General features: G+C 32.7%; 1 protein-coding gene across 1 annotated transcript in view; it reads left to right on the forward strand.

The window, feature by feature from the left end:
* LOC145259104 (5-hydroxytryptamine receptor 1F-like) overlaps nucleotides 1–16794 on the forward strand; it is a 417300-nt gene that overhangs the window by 398048 nt on the left and 2458 nt on the right. The window lies entirely within an intron of this gene.

Here is a 16794-nt window from a genome sequence, read left to right on the forward strand (position 1 = left end):
TGTGTGTGTGTGTGTGTGTGTGTGTGTGTGTGTGTCTGTGTACATTTCCCGACAAAATAACTCTGTCAATTTTCAGTCTACAGACTCGAAATTTGATATACAGAATATGATGATTTGGGAAAATTTTTCTAATCCGTGTTCAGCCAGAAATTTGGCTGTTAAGGGGTCAAAGTTCAACGATTTGACCTTTAAGAACTCTACCAAACTCCTCCGCCAATTTTGGGTATAAACACTTGAAATTTTAGATATAGGTTCCTTGGACATTGATCTAACTTAATAACGAGTTGAGCCCAAAAACGATAAATGTAAAGAGGACATAATAGGGATCAGAGTTTAAAAAAATTGACCTCTGCGGTCTCTACGAAATTACTCAGACAATTTCTGGTCTAAACATTTGAAATTTTACATAAAGGGTATTCAGAGATAGTGCAAGCTTTTTAATCGGTTTGGGTCGAAAATTCGAGCTACAAATATATGAATCTTTGTATATATGTTTGCATGTCTGCCTAAAACTTTCACGACGGATTTTCACAAGCTCAGTATTGTTTTTAAGCTCCAGCCTTCAGACGATAAATACCGAAAAATTGGCTAAAAACATTAATTTCTTCACCCTCAACTGGGCACTTTTCTACTGGGAGGGGTTGCTTTTTTCGCCGATATTTTCGAAAGTCATTCCCTCTTTTTGATTATCTAGCCTTAATTTAAATCTACGTCATTTTCGGCTTGGTGGTGGTCGTAACAGCAAAAACGTTGCGTTTTTCCACGTTCTTTTTCTCTTCAGCGGTACGGGTTCGAGCCTGCCTTCCTATCTAATTTTCCTTTTCTTTTCTTTTTTTTGCTCAACATACACCTCCAAACACCCGAGCACCCATGTTAGTATATATATATATATATATATATATATATATATTAGTGTTGGGACGATTAATCGGAATTGGGAATCGGAAAAATTGGAAGATTTGGAGGTAGCGGAATCTGTATCGGAATCGGAAAAATTGATGCCTATTTTCCGATGCCAAAACGATTCTTTTAATTGTCTTTTTTTATTTGATTTTGTCTGAAGTAAAATGTTGTTAATAATTATAAAATAAAATATAGTTAGTGTATTTTGACGTTTAGGAAAATATCTGCATTTTTAACATGTGTTTTTACGAAAATCAGGGAAACTAACAATTATATAGTTAAATAATTGGAGATTAATAAAGGATTGGAATTGGCATCGGTAATTGTATCGGAATCGGGAATTTAGCATGAAATTGGTAATTGTATCGGACGGGGAAAATATTGGAATCATCCCATAAGTATTATGTATAAATGAAAGTTTCACCGTTTTTCCGTTTTCTTTTTTTTTTTTTAAACCTTAATTTACTTGATTCCTCCAGACGTGTTTTAAATATTCTTTCCAGTGCTTTTTCTTTTAATGATTTGGAATTCATTCCATTTGCGATTTTTTCCAAGGAACTCTGCCTTTTGGATCATTTTGGACCATTTGGAACTTACCCATTGGATTGGAAATTTTTAATTCGACCGTTTTGGATTTTACCATTCTTGGATTTTTTACCCTTCACCGGACTATCCATTCATGTGAAATCTTTTTATCATTTTTCTTTTACCTCCTATTCCCCTTACCTCACCCTTTTTTTAACCAAGTAAGATCTGTGACTTACTTGTAGTTTCATTAAATACTTTTACATGCAAAATCCGATCCCGCATTTTGCTAATTCTGCCCTCTGATGAGAAGGAGGGTATTTCTTCGAAACTCTGCGGATTAAGGACTATCCACTTATCTTGTGCTTCCTTTTTAAAATTAAATATGTTTTTAACTCTTTTTCAAGATGTCTTTTAACATGTTTTATTAATCATTTGTTCATATTATAAGCTCTATTTCCTTTTCGGTTTTATTGAGCTTTTACATCTGGTTGAGATTACTTTACTCGTAAATATTAACTCTTTAATGTTCATAATATATTTTAAGTTTACCATTTTGATTACCTTGGTAAACTTATTGTAATTTTTATTTTATATATATATATATATATATATATATATATATAGTAATTTATAAAATGTATATGGTGATTAAGCTACACTGAATATTCCGCGTTTCATCCACTCTAGGACTCTTCAGGTTTATGCGCGAATTCTGTGGCTGTTTATCGTTTTTATATGCTCCTCTTCTATTGAGATTTTAGTTAGCCAATCAACTTTCTAGTATCCACCGCGCCCTTCCTATCAGCCAATGGGCATGCATTTATCGGACAAAGGATCTGTTTTAAAACTAGGTTAGTGTTTTTTTTATTATTGTTAATTTATATATACGGATTCTGCAGAGGCATCAGATCTTGTGGGATTATTCATTCTATATACCCTCACAAGCATATATGATACTACGGATATCGGCCTATATAGAGATGACGGACTAGCTATAATTAAAAAAACTCCAACAAAATCAAGGGAGATAACTTTAAGAAAATCATACACAAGGAAATGAAAAAATTAGGCCTAAAAGCAGACGTATCAGCTAACATAAAAATAACAAACCTCCTGGACGTCATGTTACATTTAGATAAAAACAAATATGAACCCTACTTAAAAGATAACGCTACCATAATATACGTAAACCCTGTCCAATCACCCACCATCAATTATAAAACAGATTCCTAACTCGATCGTAAGTAGACTCAGTAATAACTCAAGCGATGAAAATGCATTTAACAGGTCAAACAATATCTTCGAAACAGCCCTAAAAAATAGTGGATACAAAAATATAGATATCAAATATAAGCAACAAAACACCAATAACTATGATAAAATTAAAAATAGAAGAAAAAGAACTATAATTTGGTATACGGCTCCATACAATCAAATGTTACAAACAAAACTTGGCAAGAAATTTCTTGATCTTATTGAAAAACACTTTCCCGCAACCAACCCCTTACACAACATTTCAATAAAAATACATTATCCTACAGTTGTTGCGAAAATTTAGAGATGATAATTAAAGCACATAATAACAAAATATTAAATAAAAACAATGTAAACAACAACAAAATAAACAATAAAAAAGTAGACACCATGACAAAAATAAAACTAACACTAGCAGAAATAATAATAATAATAATAATAATAATAATAATAATAATAATAATAATAATAATAATAATAATAAACCAACCCCGGACAAGAACAACCATACTATAAATAAAAATACTAATAACGAACAAGATAAATGCAACTGTAGACACCGCACACTTTGCCCAGTTCAAAATAAATGTCTAACCAAAAGCGTAGTTTATCAGGCAACAATATTTGCGAAAGAAAACCCAAATAACAAGAAATATTACGTAGGTATGGCTTTATTAGATTTCCAAACCCGATACTATGACCACAAAAGTACATTCAACACTAAAAAACACCGTATAAAAACGACACTAGCGAATAAATACTGGGAACTCAAAGAAAGCGGACATTCGCCGGTAGTCGAATGGAAAATAATGAGACAAGCTTCCACGTGTAGGGACCTAGACGACCCATGTAGATTATGCCTTTATGAAAAAATTGCTATCCTGTACTTTTAAGGACCCCCACATCTATTAAACTGCAGAAGAGAAATAGCAAATAACTGTGTTCACAAGATAAAATCTACTCTAGGATAGCGATACAAAATAGTTTTAAAACTAACAAAAACAATAGAAAATAAACAAATACATAAATTAGATAAACATGAATATACACAAACGATCACACATATATGTATATATATATGTATATATATATATATGTGCATATATGTATGTACACATATATGTATTTATATATAAACTAACAATAAAAAATAACTAACCTAGTTTTAAAACAGATACTTTGTCCGATAAATGCATGCCCATTGGCTGATAGGAAGGGCGCAGTGGATACTAGAAAGCTGATTGGCTAACTAAAATCTCAATAGAAGAGGAGCATATAAAAACGATAAACAGCCACAGAATTCGCGCATAAGCCTGAAGTGTCATAGAGTGGATGAAATGCGGAATATTCAGTGTAGCTTAATCGCCATATATATTTTATAAATTACTAACTAGCTCTACCTACGTATTGAGCACTTTTGAAATAAATACTTAAAGTTCACGCATAAATCTATACTTTCGTATATTAATTTATGTTAGTAAATTAAGTAGTTATACATATATATAAAGGAACAAATCGTGTTATGTGTTCATCAACGTTTCGTCTGTATTTCGACACTTCCTCTGGATGAAATAAAGACGAAACGTTGAGCATATCACACGGTTTGTTCCTTTTTATTTTTCTATTTTGTCGGAATACTATTTCCATTATTTTCATCACACACACACACACACACACACACACACACACACACACACACACACACACATATATATATATATATATATATATATATATATATATATATATATATATATATATATATTAGTGACCTGGCAAGGCAACAGGGGAGACAACTGAAACAGCAAAACTGAAGCTGGCCTCCCAGGACACTATATATACAAATGTAAGACAAATTTGAGCATAATTTATTGGAATGTAAATTTAGTTTCTTTCTTAACAATTGTCATGAAATTTTAATCATAGAATTATAAACTTCAAAATTTTAATCATAGAATTATAAACTTCAAAATTTTAATCATAGAATTATAAACTTCAAAATTTTAATCATAGAATTATAAACTTCAAAATTTTAATCATAGAATTATAAACTTCAAAATTTTAATCATAGAATTATAAACTTCAAAATTTTAATCATAGAATTATAAACTTCAAAATTTTAATCATAGAATTATAAACTTCAAAATTTTAATCATAGAATTATAAACTTCAAAATTTTAATCATAGAATTATAAACTTCAAAATTTTAATCATAGAATTATAAACTTCAAAATTTTAATCATAGAATAGTATTATAAACTTCAAAAAGTCTGCAAATTTTCATGTAGTTTCGTCCCAAAGAACCAAAGATATGAGCATTTCAATATTCACTTTGGCTACGAGTATAGATATATCCATATGTGTGTGTATATATACATATATATATATATATATATATATATATATATATATATATATATATATATATATATATATATAATTGTAGAACTAAAGTGATCTTGTAACAATGTATGTAACCCACTTTCCGGTTTACGACATCCGGTTGCATATGTGCGCATGACCTGCGCACTGAAATATTAACATCGAAATTATTATTCAACATGGGAAGAGTGGGGTTTAAAATAACCTAAACGTAATACAGAAATGAACGATGTAAAAAAAAAAGCAGACAGTATAAACAATTGTTTATTTGGATAATTTAAACGTGAAAAAGAAAACAAAAAAAAAAAAACAAAAGAACAATTGGAACGCTGAAATATAAACGTTATTATTTCGAAATTATTATGTAACATGGGAAGAGTGGGGTTTACAATAACTTTAACGTAATACAAAAATGAACGATGTAAAAAAAAAAAAGGAGATATATCAAAATTTGAATGTAACTATAATAAGTATTATGGTATCTGTTCAATGCACATTTATCTATAAGTATGGAAAACCACTTATAATTCAATGGCTGTAATTTTATTTTCAAAAATACTCAATTATAATAAACAGAACGACTCATATAAATCTATCTATATTCTTTTTTCATTTTTATATCGTTTCATAGAAATGTTTCTGTTATGTCAAAAAAAACTATTTTCTTTACGTCACAAGTGTCACGCTCATACATGAATTCCATAGCTAATATAACATACTGACCCAACGGGTCATAGATAGTCTAGTATATATATAAAGAGAGAGAGAGAGAGAGAGAGAGAGAGAGAGAGAGAGAGAGAGAGAGAGATTCTACCATTTTTTGGCAATTTTATAAGTTCCAAATCTCAGCAACTATTGTCAGAATTTAACAAATGAAGACTCGTTGGAAAGGTAATAACCTGAATTTTGTAGTGTGCTATGTGATATTTTCCCTTAAGTTCACACACTATCCATCATCCAGAGCCTATTTTTTTGGCACGTTTTACGGCCATAAAAATTTCAATCATAGCATTTGTTTTTTTTTTGTTTTAGAGATGAATTACAAAATATCTGACATTTCCGCTAAATATCTTGCCTTGATGGTGGGGGGGGGGACTAAAACTGGATGCTATGGTTTCAAATGACTTTAAATAACAGCAAGGGGAAACTTGATTCCAAATATTTCTCATATGTTATAAATCCCATCTTTGGTTTCCATACATAAAATAAATTTTACAGTGCATAAAAATTATTTGATACTAAAAGTATTCATAACCGTACCCTGTTTCCGAAAGAGAGGAAAAAATATAACACATGAGAAATATTTGGAATCAAGTCTCCCCTTGCTATTATTTCAGATCACGTGAAACTATAGAAGCAAGTTTATTGCCCACTTCCATCAAGGCTAGAGGTTTGGGGAAAATATCAGATCTATATAAGTGATGGGACGATTTCAATATTTTTCCCAATTCCGATACAATTACCGATTCTGTTGCGATCGCAATGTCTCCGTTCAGTCTCAAAAGACAAATGATACCCCCTGTAGGGGAAGTTGTGCGTGTAATTGTGAGGCAAGGTTGCGCAATCCTCAACCTCTCCTGAATCGGCACTGTTTGAGTCCAGTGGCAAGGAAAAATCCAGGACTACTGGAAACAATGCCGAGGTAAGCATATAAAATCTCTAAATATTTAACTATAAAGTTTTTATTTTCCCTGAATTCCTTCCAAAAAAAAGCACATGTTAAATATGCAGATATTTATCTGAACGTCAAAATACACTTGTTAGTGATCAATCGATTTTAACTACCCTGGTAATTTAAGATCAATATATATATATATATATAGTCTTTGAAGTTTTTAACATTTGAAACCACACAAAAAATTATTTTTTATCATTCATTAAAAAAACATCTAGTCAGTAAGTCATTTAATCACCTGCAATCACTGCATCAACTCTCAAATTTACTATAATACCAATTTTTTATTTATTTTTTTTTTTTTATTTTAATATTTTTCAAGGGATCATCAGTTGTTTACCATGAAACACTGTATATATATATATATTTTTATCATTATTACCAGCAATGAAAGATTTTACTTCAGACAAAATCAAATAAAAAAACAATTAAAAGAATCGTTTTAGCATTGGAAAATAGGCACCAATTTTTTCGATTCCGATACCGATTCCGATACCTCCAAATCCTGATTTCATTTCTGATTAATCATCGCTATACTAATACATATGGAATCATTTCCATGTACATTGTTAGATCTTAAACACGTACATCAAATCTGTTGCCAAGGCTGCTGGAAAAATAGTGGGATCCTTCTATCGACCCAGTAGATATCTCACTGCTGATGCAATTCTCTATGTATATAAGAGCCAGGTACGTCCAAGGATGGAGTACTATTGCCACATCTGGGCAGGAGCTGCTAGAAAGGACTTGTCCTGCCTTAATAGAGTTCAAAATAGACTTCGTAGCCTCGTAGGGGATGTCATTTCCTCTTCCCTGCAACCTCTATCTCACAGAAGAGATGTTGCGAGTTTTTCTCTGCTTTATCGTTATTTTCATGGAAAGTGTTCGACTGAGCTTCAATCTATGGTCCCCCCTCGCCAAACTTTCACAAGAAACACCCGTCTAGCTGAAAACACTATCAATAATTCCTCCCACTCTTTATCTGTGCCTAAACCTAAACGTAGATTCCATGAACAAAGCTTCTTTCTTAGAACTGCACGCCTGTGGAATTGTCTTCCGTTTTCCTGCTTCCCGGCTGACTACAATATGGTTGTCTTCAAGTCCAACGTAAACAAGTTCTTGATGAGCCGTTCCACCTAAGTTAACAAATTTACCGAATTTCCATTACTAACAATTACTATATTGTCTAATTGACTACTGTACACTCGACCCTTATCCTCGAGTGGTCTCTGGGCCTTGATAAGTGGTTATGCCTATGTAAAAAATATATATGTATATATATATATATATATACATATATATATATATTTATATATGTATATATATTTATATACAAATATAGATAGATAGATAGATCAATTGATAATAGAGAGAGAGCGAGGGAGGGGGAGACAGGACACAGACAGACACAGAGACAACAGACAGACGAACAGAGGGCGAAAGAGAGAGAAACACTAAAGAGAGATAGGGGAACATGGATTCTTCTATTCGTATTGCTTTTCAACAATTTCATAAGACTCATGTCTTATTAGCTGACAAGAAACAGTAAACACGATGTCACTATTAACATCCATTTCTTACTGCACGCATGCGTAGCTTTTTATGTGGCTATGCGTCGCTATGTTTAGTTAAACGAACTCTTCCGTGTTTACAAGAGTTTAACGTTAAACCTTTATATATAACAAAAGAAACAAATATATATATATATATATATATATATATATATATATATATATATATATATATATATATATATATATATATATATATATATATTGTGCGTATCTCGATCTCCTTTTCTTTACATCTTAGCGACGCATGGAATATCACGAACGCAAATCATTAAAAAAATGATTTCAGGAAAATATCTTTTTCAGTAGACGAATATTTTTGCCCTTCCTACTTCCTCTTTCTTATACAAGAAAAGCTGCGAGTCTATATCTGCTCTATCGATATTTTCATGGCAGGTGCTCGACTGAGCTTCAGTCTATGGTCTTCGCTGTGAAAAAAAAACTACAACAAATACTCATCTAATTACAAAAACTCTCAATAAGTGCCCTTACTATATGTGGATAAACGACAATTTTATGCGCAAAGTTTCAGTCTTAGGACTAAACATCTTTGGAATACAATACTGCTGGGTTGCTTCCCGGTGTGACGGCAACCTTTCGTGTTCTAGTATTTTTTTCTACGTGCGCATTTGCCAGGAATTCAATAACGCATCTCTGCTACTGACGCATGCCCATGATAAACGATGCTTTCTTAGAATCTCAAGCCGTCAATATCTGCAACAGTGATGAAACTTTCAGGTCATGAATGCATGAGTTCAGTCATCATAACAGTGCAATTTGTAATCTCTCTGATCTATTTGGGCGGAATAAAAATTAGGAACCATTACTTACTCTTGGTTTTGGCGAAAGTATGCACTTTCCTGAATGGCCTTCTTGGTTAATATATCTATTTTGATTTATTTATTTGCAGTGTTTCACGGCTGTTAAGAAGCAATTATAGTTAAGATAAAATTACACAGTTATGAGTAAGCATTGTTATTGGCGGCGGCATGCTCTCTGCTAAGTGGTAATGTTGACTTTGAACGGCGTGACTGCTTAAAAAACGCCACCATACAAAAGGACTAGAAAGAATTGTGAATTATATCTATATATAGCGCTCCAGCCGCGTCTCATACCAATGTAGCTATCGAGAGATAAGTGATATCGATTTAGTATTAAAGGACGTACAGAAATTGCGTCATAAAGTTCAATACATGTCGAATGTGTATTTTTTAAAACTTCTTATCAATAGAATATCCTACCGGGCGCCAAACATTCACTGGTTAACTCAGATATTCCAACCGAGAGATCTTTTTAAGATTCTGACCTCCTCTTTTAGTGCAATTGTTTGAATCTCTCTTGCACTTGGTCTACCGGGTGTATTTGCCAGGTAGTTTTGAAATTCTATTCATAAGTCCAGTTGCTCCCATAATTACTGAAATTATAGAGATCTTCCTAAGATTCCCGATTTTTATTTCATGTCATACATAAGACCTTGGTATTTCTCCAATGTTTTTGATTAGCTTGGCAACATCACGTACAAATATTTGTATGTCGCATAGCATGGTTTCTGATACAGAAGAAAATAAAGGGGGGCGACGGCCTTAGTCGCATAGGGTAGAATTAGCTGCAAAGTTCTGGCAAAGGGTTTGGCTTTGTCTGATGCTCACGAGATGACCTCAGGTCCATTGATGATGGTTGGGATAGAGCACACGCTTCTATTCAGGATTCTGTTTGCTATTTGCCAAAACTGGTGGGAACTAAGCCGCTGCTAAACTACTTTGGACTTAATGGACTCAGCATACAACTCTCTCGTATTCTTTATTACTCTTTTACAGTGATTTCTGGCAGTCCTGAAAGCGGCTTTAGTCTCAGCTCTGTTCAACCCAGCATCATTGGGAACACTAACTTCTACCAAGGTTGCTTCTTTCTCCTTCTTGTTCCATATCACTATGTCAGGTTTTATAGCTCTGTTTTCGTAGGTACGTTGTTGTAGGAATTGCATAGTCATAATGGATGGTGCATAACTTATTTCCGACTGTTATTTCCGGTAAACATGTTCCTAGGACTTGCTGTTGTATTCGATATTCAACCTTTTTACAGATGGTCCAGTGGAGATAATTACACACCCCATTATGTCGCATCGCATAGTAACCGTTTCCCCAGCAGAAACAGCTGGATGCAAAGTGGCTGACACCCTCTATTTCTATGTGGTAGAACGTGCACTTGTTATCATTGATGAAACCATTCATCTTCTTAAAAGCATTGGTCATCAAGTCTTGATCTTGGACAGCCATTAAAATCCACTTCTGATCTCAGTAGAGAGCGATTCTCTTTTTATCCAATCTATAGAGCTTTCCTTATCTACATAGTCATGGGTGGATTCACCCAGAAAATATTTGGCACGCTGTTGGATTTTTTTTTTTTTTTTTTGTTATGCAATTGAAATTCTTGATGTATTTTGGTGACTCTTTGAGGCAATTTCTGTAGCAGACTTGTTTTCTGATTCTGTCTTATTTGTAAGACAAAATGTTTTGGAAGCTCATCAGATATTGCTCAGTGCTCACAATAGTAACATGATGTTGATAATCAATCTCTGAGAGACTCATAGCTTCTGCTTCTCTGGGCAGATACGACAGACATGGGTTTCTCTATGTTGTTCTGCACAGTGTTGTATATCTGTATGTTTGTATGTTTGTATGAAATATTCCCGAGTTCGACAGAAAAAAAAACAATGTGCTTGCTACTGGAACTTTGTTACGTGGTATACTTTTTTCACCTTCTTGTCCCATATCACTATGTCAGGTTTTATAGCTCTGTTTTCTAGGTACGTAGCTGTAAGTATTGCATAGTCATAATGGATAGTGCATAACTTATTTCCGACTGTTATATCCGGTAAACATGTTCCCATGATTTGCTGCAACTTTTTACAGATGGTTCAGTGGAGATAATTACACACTCCATTGTGTAGTATCGCATAGTAACCGTTTTCCCAGCTGAACCTTGCAGCTGGATGTTAGGTGTCTCACACTTTATTTCTATGTGGCAGAATATATACGCCTCATCATCATCTCCATCCTCGTACGTGTCTACGTAATACTTCAACTTCCATTGCATTCAAGTAATCCGAGTGATTACGGCAAATGGACTCAGCATACAACTCTCTCGCATTCTTTATTACTCTTTTACAGTGATTTCTGGCAGTCCTGAAAGCGGCTTTAGTCTCAGCTCTGTTCAACCCAGCATCATTGGGAACACTAACTTCTACCAAGGTTTCTTCTTTCTCCTTCTTGTTCCATATCACTATGTCAGGTTTTATAGCTCTGTTTTCGTAGGTACGTTGTTGTAGGAATTGCATAGTCATAATGGATGGTGCATAACTTATTTCCGACTGTTATTTCCGGTAAACATGTTCCCATGATTTGCTGCTGCATTCAATATTCAACTTTTTACAGATGGTTCAGTGAAGACATTTACACACTCCATTGTGTCGCATCGCATAGTAACCGTCTCCCCAGCTGAACCTTACAGCTGGATGTCAGGTGTCTCACACTTTATTTCTATGTGGCAGAATATATACGCCTCATCATCATCTCCCTCCTCGTACGTGTGTACGTAATACTTCATCTTCCATTGCATTTAAGTAATCCGAGTGATTACGGCAAAATCACGTTGACACACCGGTTCTCAGATCACCGAAGTTAAGCAACGCTGAGCCTGGCCAATATTAAAATGAGTGACCATAAGAGCGGATGATATAAATGTGTTAATTGATATCGACTGTTGTATAAACGGAGATATCACATGGAGATATATTACAGTTCGTATTTACATAAAGGTATTATATTTTATTAGAAGACGAATATATGTTTCATACCTTTTCTTTATCCAGGATGTCTTCTGTCTTCACTGCTGGGCTCTGTGATGAAACATGTAACGACCAACACCATAACCAATTGTCTTTTTGTTTCTTCTTTTGTGAAAGCACAGAACAACATTCTATATTTTTAAAATATAAATTTATATCAGTTGTCTCAGCGGTCGTCACAAGGCGTCTGCATTACGCGTCTACATGCTTGTTCCTACCAGTCCCGCTTCCCGGCTTTGAAGCGCGTCTGCTCACTTCCGTAACCAAACTCAAACACCTCGATCTAATCGTCTTGACCTCTTTGCATGTCAGTTGCGTTACGTCATCATCAAAAGCACACATCTCCTAACGTGTGCCCTCTGTCACCTACGCAACTGTTCAAGTCATTTTGTTTGTTTTTAACTTGGCTAATTTTAGGAAACATCTTCAGCTAAAAACCCGCTAGACAATAAGAAAATGTTTTTGTTTGAAATATCAGTTATCGACGATAATTCTTGCCCCGAAGAAGTAATCCCCCAACGCGGGTGATTACAGAAACATGTATGCACATATATAGGTATCAATGTTTGTATAAATAAATTTAATATACCTGCCCTGTTCACTCATTGAGCACTCTTTGGTAGACACATGTTGTTTCATTGGATGTACTTCAAGGAAACTAAACTCTACTGGCTATATATATATATATATATATATATATATATATATATATATATATATATATATATATATTGATAAAATCATCAAAATATAAATGTTTATATCGTTTCTGTATTTATTTCATATGTGTTGACGTGTAGGAATGCAAAAATTCTTTCGATAAAACGAAAATGTTTCTTTCAAAAAAACATATTTTCGACCAAAACTTCGGGAGGGTTAAATGTTTTTGTTTAAATTCTAGCTGATGACCCCCAAAGACATACACACACACACACACACACACACGCACACACACACGCACACACACACGTGTGTGTGTGTGTGCGTGCGTGTGTGTGTGTGTGTGTGTGTGTGTGTGTGTGTGTGTGTGTGTGTGTGTGTGTGTGTGTGACTTTGGTGTTATCAGCCAGGATCGAAACCAAAAAAGTTAGCCATCCAGTTTTTGTCGTTATCGTTTGAACTACCATATCGCATCTAAGAAATAAACTATTAATAATCAAAATAATTGTATAAATTAATTAATATAAATTTAATATTAATTTAAATATATTAATATATATATATATATTTAATTTAATATATATTAATATATATATAGATAGATTTAATTTAAATATATTAATATATATATATATTATTAATAATAATAATAATAATAATAATAATATATATGTGCGCATGTATATATATATATATATATATATATATTATATATATGCGCACATATATATTATTATTATTAATATTATTATTAATATTAATATTATTGTTATTATTATTGATATTATTAGTGATAACAGTATTATTAATATCATCATTAACATTATTATTACTATTATTAACATAACTTTGCTTTTGTTATTATTATTATTATTATTATCATCAATATCATCATCATCATCATCATCTCACCATAATCATCATCATCATCATGACTATTTGACTGCCTTATAATTACTAAAAAGCTAAGATTTTTCCACACTTAAAACTTTTTAATCTTTAACCCCCCCCCACACACACACACTCTTTTAATATTGACATTGAATTTTAACACTTTTCAGAAAAGATTGTTTCAGTTTGATTAGAAAATTTCTGGTTACGGTAATACAAACATTCACGTGCTGACATCTTTTTAGGGTGACCTTATGTTTTTAAAAATTAGTCTGAAATCAGCTTTTCTAGTTAAGCCAGCGACGGGAGGCGACATGTTGTTTTTCTGCCCATCTTATTTCCTAAATCCACTCAATTGGGGAACAACCTATCTTTGGACTACTACACTATCTGAAAAAAAATTCCATTATTCATTATTTTTATTACTTTTTACATTCCCACATTTTTATGACTCTAATAAATTGCGGTTTTACTTAATGCTATAACCAACAAATTCTAGTATTGCTACAAATATAATTTGCTGATTTCTTTCTGTCTTCTGATGAGAAGAATAACAAGAATAGCATTTTTTGAAACTCCGCGGAATAAGGACTTTGTAAATTGTTTCAGTCGAACAATAAATTTTAATTATCTTTCTCTTATAATAAGTTCGGTCCTGGATATGACCTAAAACTATATCCGATGGTGAGGCCCCACCTTGCGGGCTTTGGGGAGTTTGGAGCAACCCTTTAATCGCCATTGCTCCAAGGTCCACTCTGACCCGGAGTGGTAGTACCTGTTAGGGTCCCAACTATGGGTTAAATAGAATCTGACGTAAAAAAAAAAATACTCCATTAAAAATCGTTCCTCAAAATAACTAGATTCGGCATTAAATAACATGAAAAAGGTTGATATGCCGTAAAATAAAAACAACTAACCAACAACCAACTTATAATAAGTTCTCCTCTCTATTGCGTATTGAATTTTTTATTTGGTTGGGACTAAACTATCTATATATAAACATTGATATTTCTATTAGATTGTAGATTACCATTGCTTATATCAGTAAAACACTGCATCTCTTTGGGGTTGATTATATATATATATATATATATATATATATATATATATATATATATATATATATATATATATATATATACATAATATACTTTGTTATTTTCTTTAATTTAATCCCTTTTTTAGAATTTATTAGACAAAATTTAACTTTTATTTTACCGTGCCAATAAATATGATCATCACTGTAGATATATATATATATATATATATATATATATATATATATATATATATATATATATATATATATATATATATATATATATATATATATTTCCTATAAATTCGTTTTGTAGGTTTTTAATTGTTATAATACTATTCTATGGTTAAACTTTTTATGGCAGTTGATAAAAAGAGTCTATACTTTTAAACCAATAAAATATACTCAAATTCTCCTACATCTGTATACATAGTGTCCTGGCAAGTCAGCTTTAGTTTTGCTACTTTGGGATGAATTTTGCTAAAGGTGTTTTTGCTAAGCTGTCTCTCCTGTGGCCTTGAGAAGCCACTAATACATATATATATATATATATATATATATATATATATATATATATATATATATATCCCCCAAACCTCTGGCCTTGAGGGAAGGGAGACTATTATGTTTTCAAATGATCTCTATTGGAAATAGAGTACGATTATCAATATCTCCGGTATCAAATAATCCTTATGCGCTGTGAAAGTTACTTTATGTATAAAAACCAAAGATGGGGAGATATAACATATGAGAAATATTTGGAATCAAGTCTCCCCTTGCTGGTATTTCAGATCATTTGAAACCATAGCAGTTTTTGTCTTCCCTCCATCAAGATTAGAGTTTTAGTGGAAGTATCAGATAATTAATATGCAAAACTAAGAAAACACATTGAAATATCTGTAAAAAAAAAAGTGCGAAAAATATGCTCTAGGTGGTGGGTGTCGGGAAAATATCAGATATTTTTCGTATACCAAACTAGAAAAACAAATGACTAATAACAAAGAGGAAAGAAACTTTGTTCATGGAACGTTCGTTTAGTCGTAGGCACAGCTAGAGAATAAAAGAAATCGTTGACTTTTGTACAACCTGCTAACATATATATATATATAATATATGTAGATATATATATACATATATATGTGTGTGTGTGTGTGTGTGTGTGTGTGTGTGTGTGTGTTGCGGCAGAATTTTTTCTCACATTTTGACCTACGATCTTCCCAGTCGTGCTCGTGCAGTTTCTGACCAATCATTAATTTGTATGGATGGAATTGGATAGCATTGTGTAGAATGCTTCTGACTGTTTGATCAGACAATCTCAAGGCCAAAATATGTTTCCGGCTTAACGTGTACGAGACTGAGTAAGAGATAGTCTCACAGTTCGAGTACTATCTGGCGTTCGAGCGGTCCGAGGTCTTCCAGGTGGCTTTCCTTTAAGTGCCGGACCTGTAGCTCTAAAATTTTCAACCCATAGCTGTATTGATTTTCTGTATGAAACAACATCATGCTGTCCTAACTTGTAATGACCTTGGAAAGCTCTCTGTGCTGGAGTTACAGATTCACCATTCTTTAAAAGTATTTCTACAGAAGAAGCACGATGAGCACCAGTCCAAACCATATTGCTTGATAAGGGTGGGTGAAGAACAAATGGCTAGTTATTAACTAAATGAAAATATCATTGGTACTCGCATAATTTCATTAACAACATATGGTTGAAAGTTTTTAATGTAGGAGATATTTCTGCCGCACACTGCGTTATTCAAACAAAAAAGTTTTAAAACTTTAATTTCACAGCAGCTTATTTGGTAAACCTTTGGAAGTTCGAAAAAAACATGTGTAATTTACTTTTAATAATAAATATATTTTGCTTATATTTAAAATACTAGCAGGAAGTCGGGACGCCTAACCTTGTCCGGTCATAAAATATGCTTAAATATATTTTAATTCATGCAGATCTCGTATTTATTATTACTGAGCTAATTCTCTATTGAATATTATATGGTACCTAACATATAGTGCTGATTTCAAAAGATTTACAAGCGATGAT

The sequence above is a fragment of the Euprymna scolopes genome, chromosome 34, assembly GCF_053919585.1.
Source record: "Euprymna scolopes isolate OS-2025 chromosome 34, ASM5391958v1, whole genome shotgun sequence".
NCBI lineage: Eukaryota > Metazoa > Mollusca > Cephalopoda > Sepiida > Sepiolidae > Euprymna > Euprymna scolopes.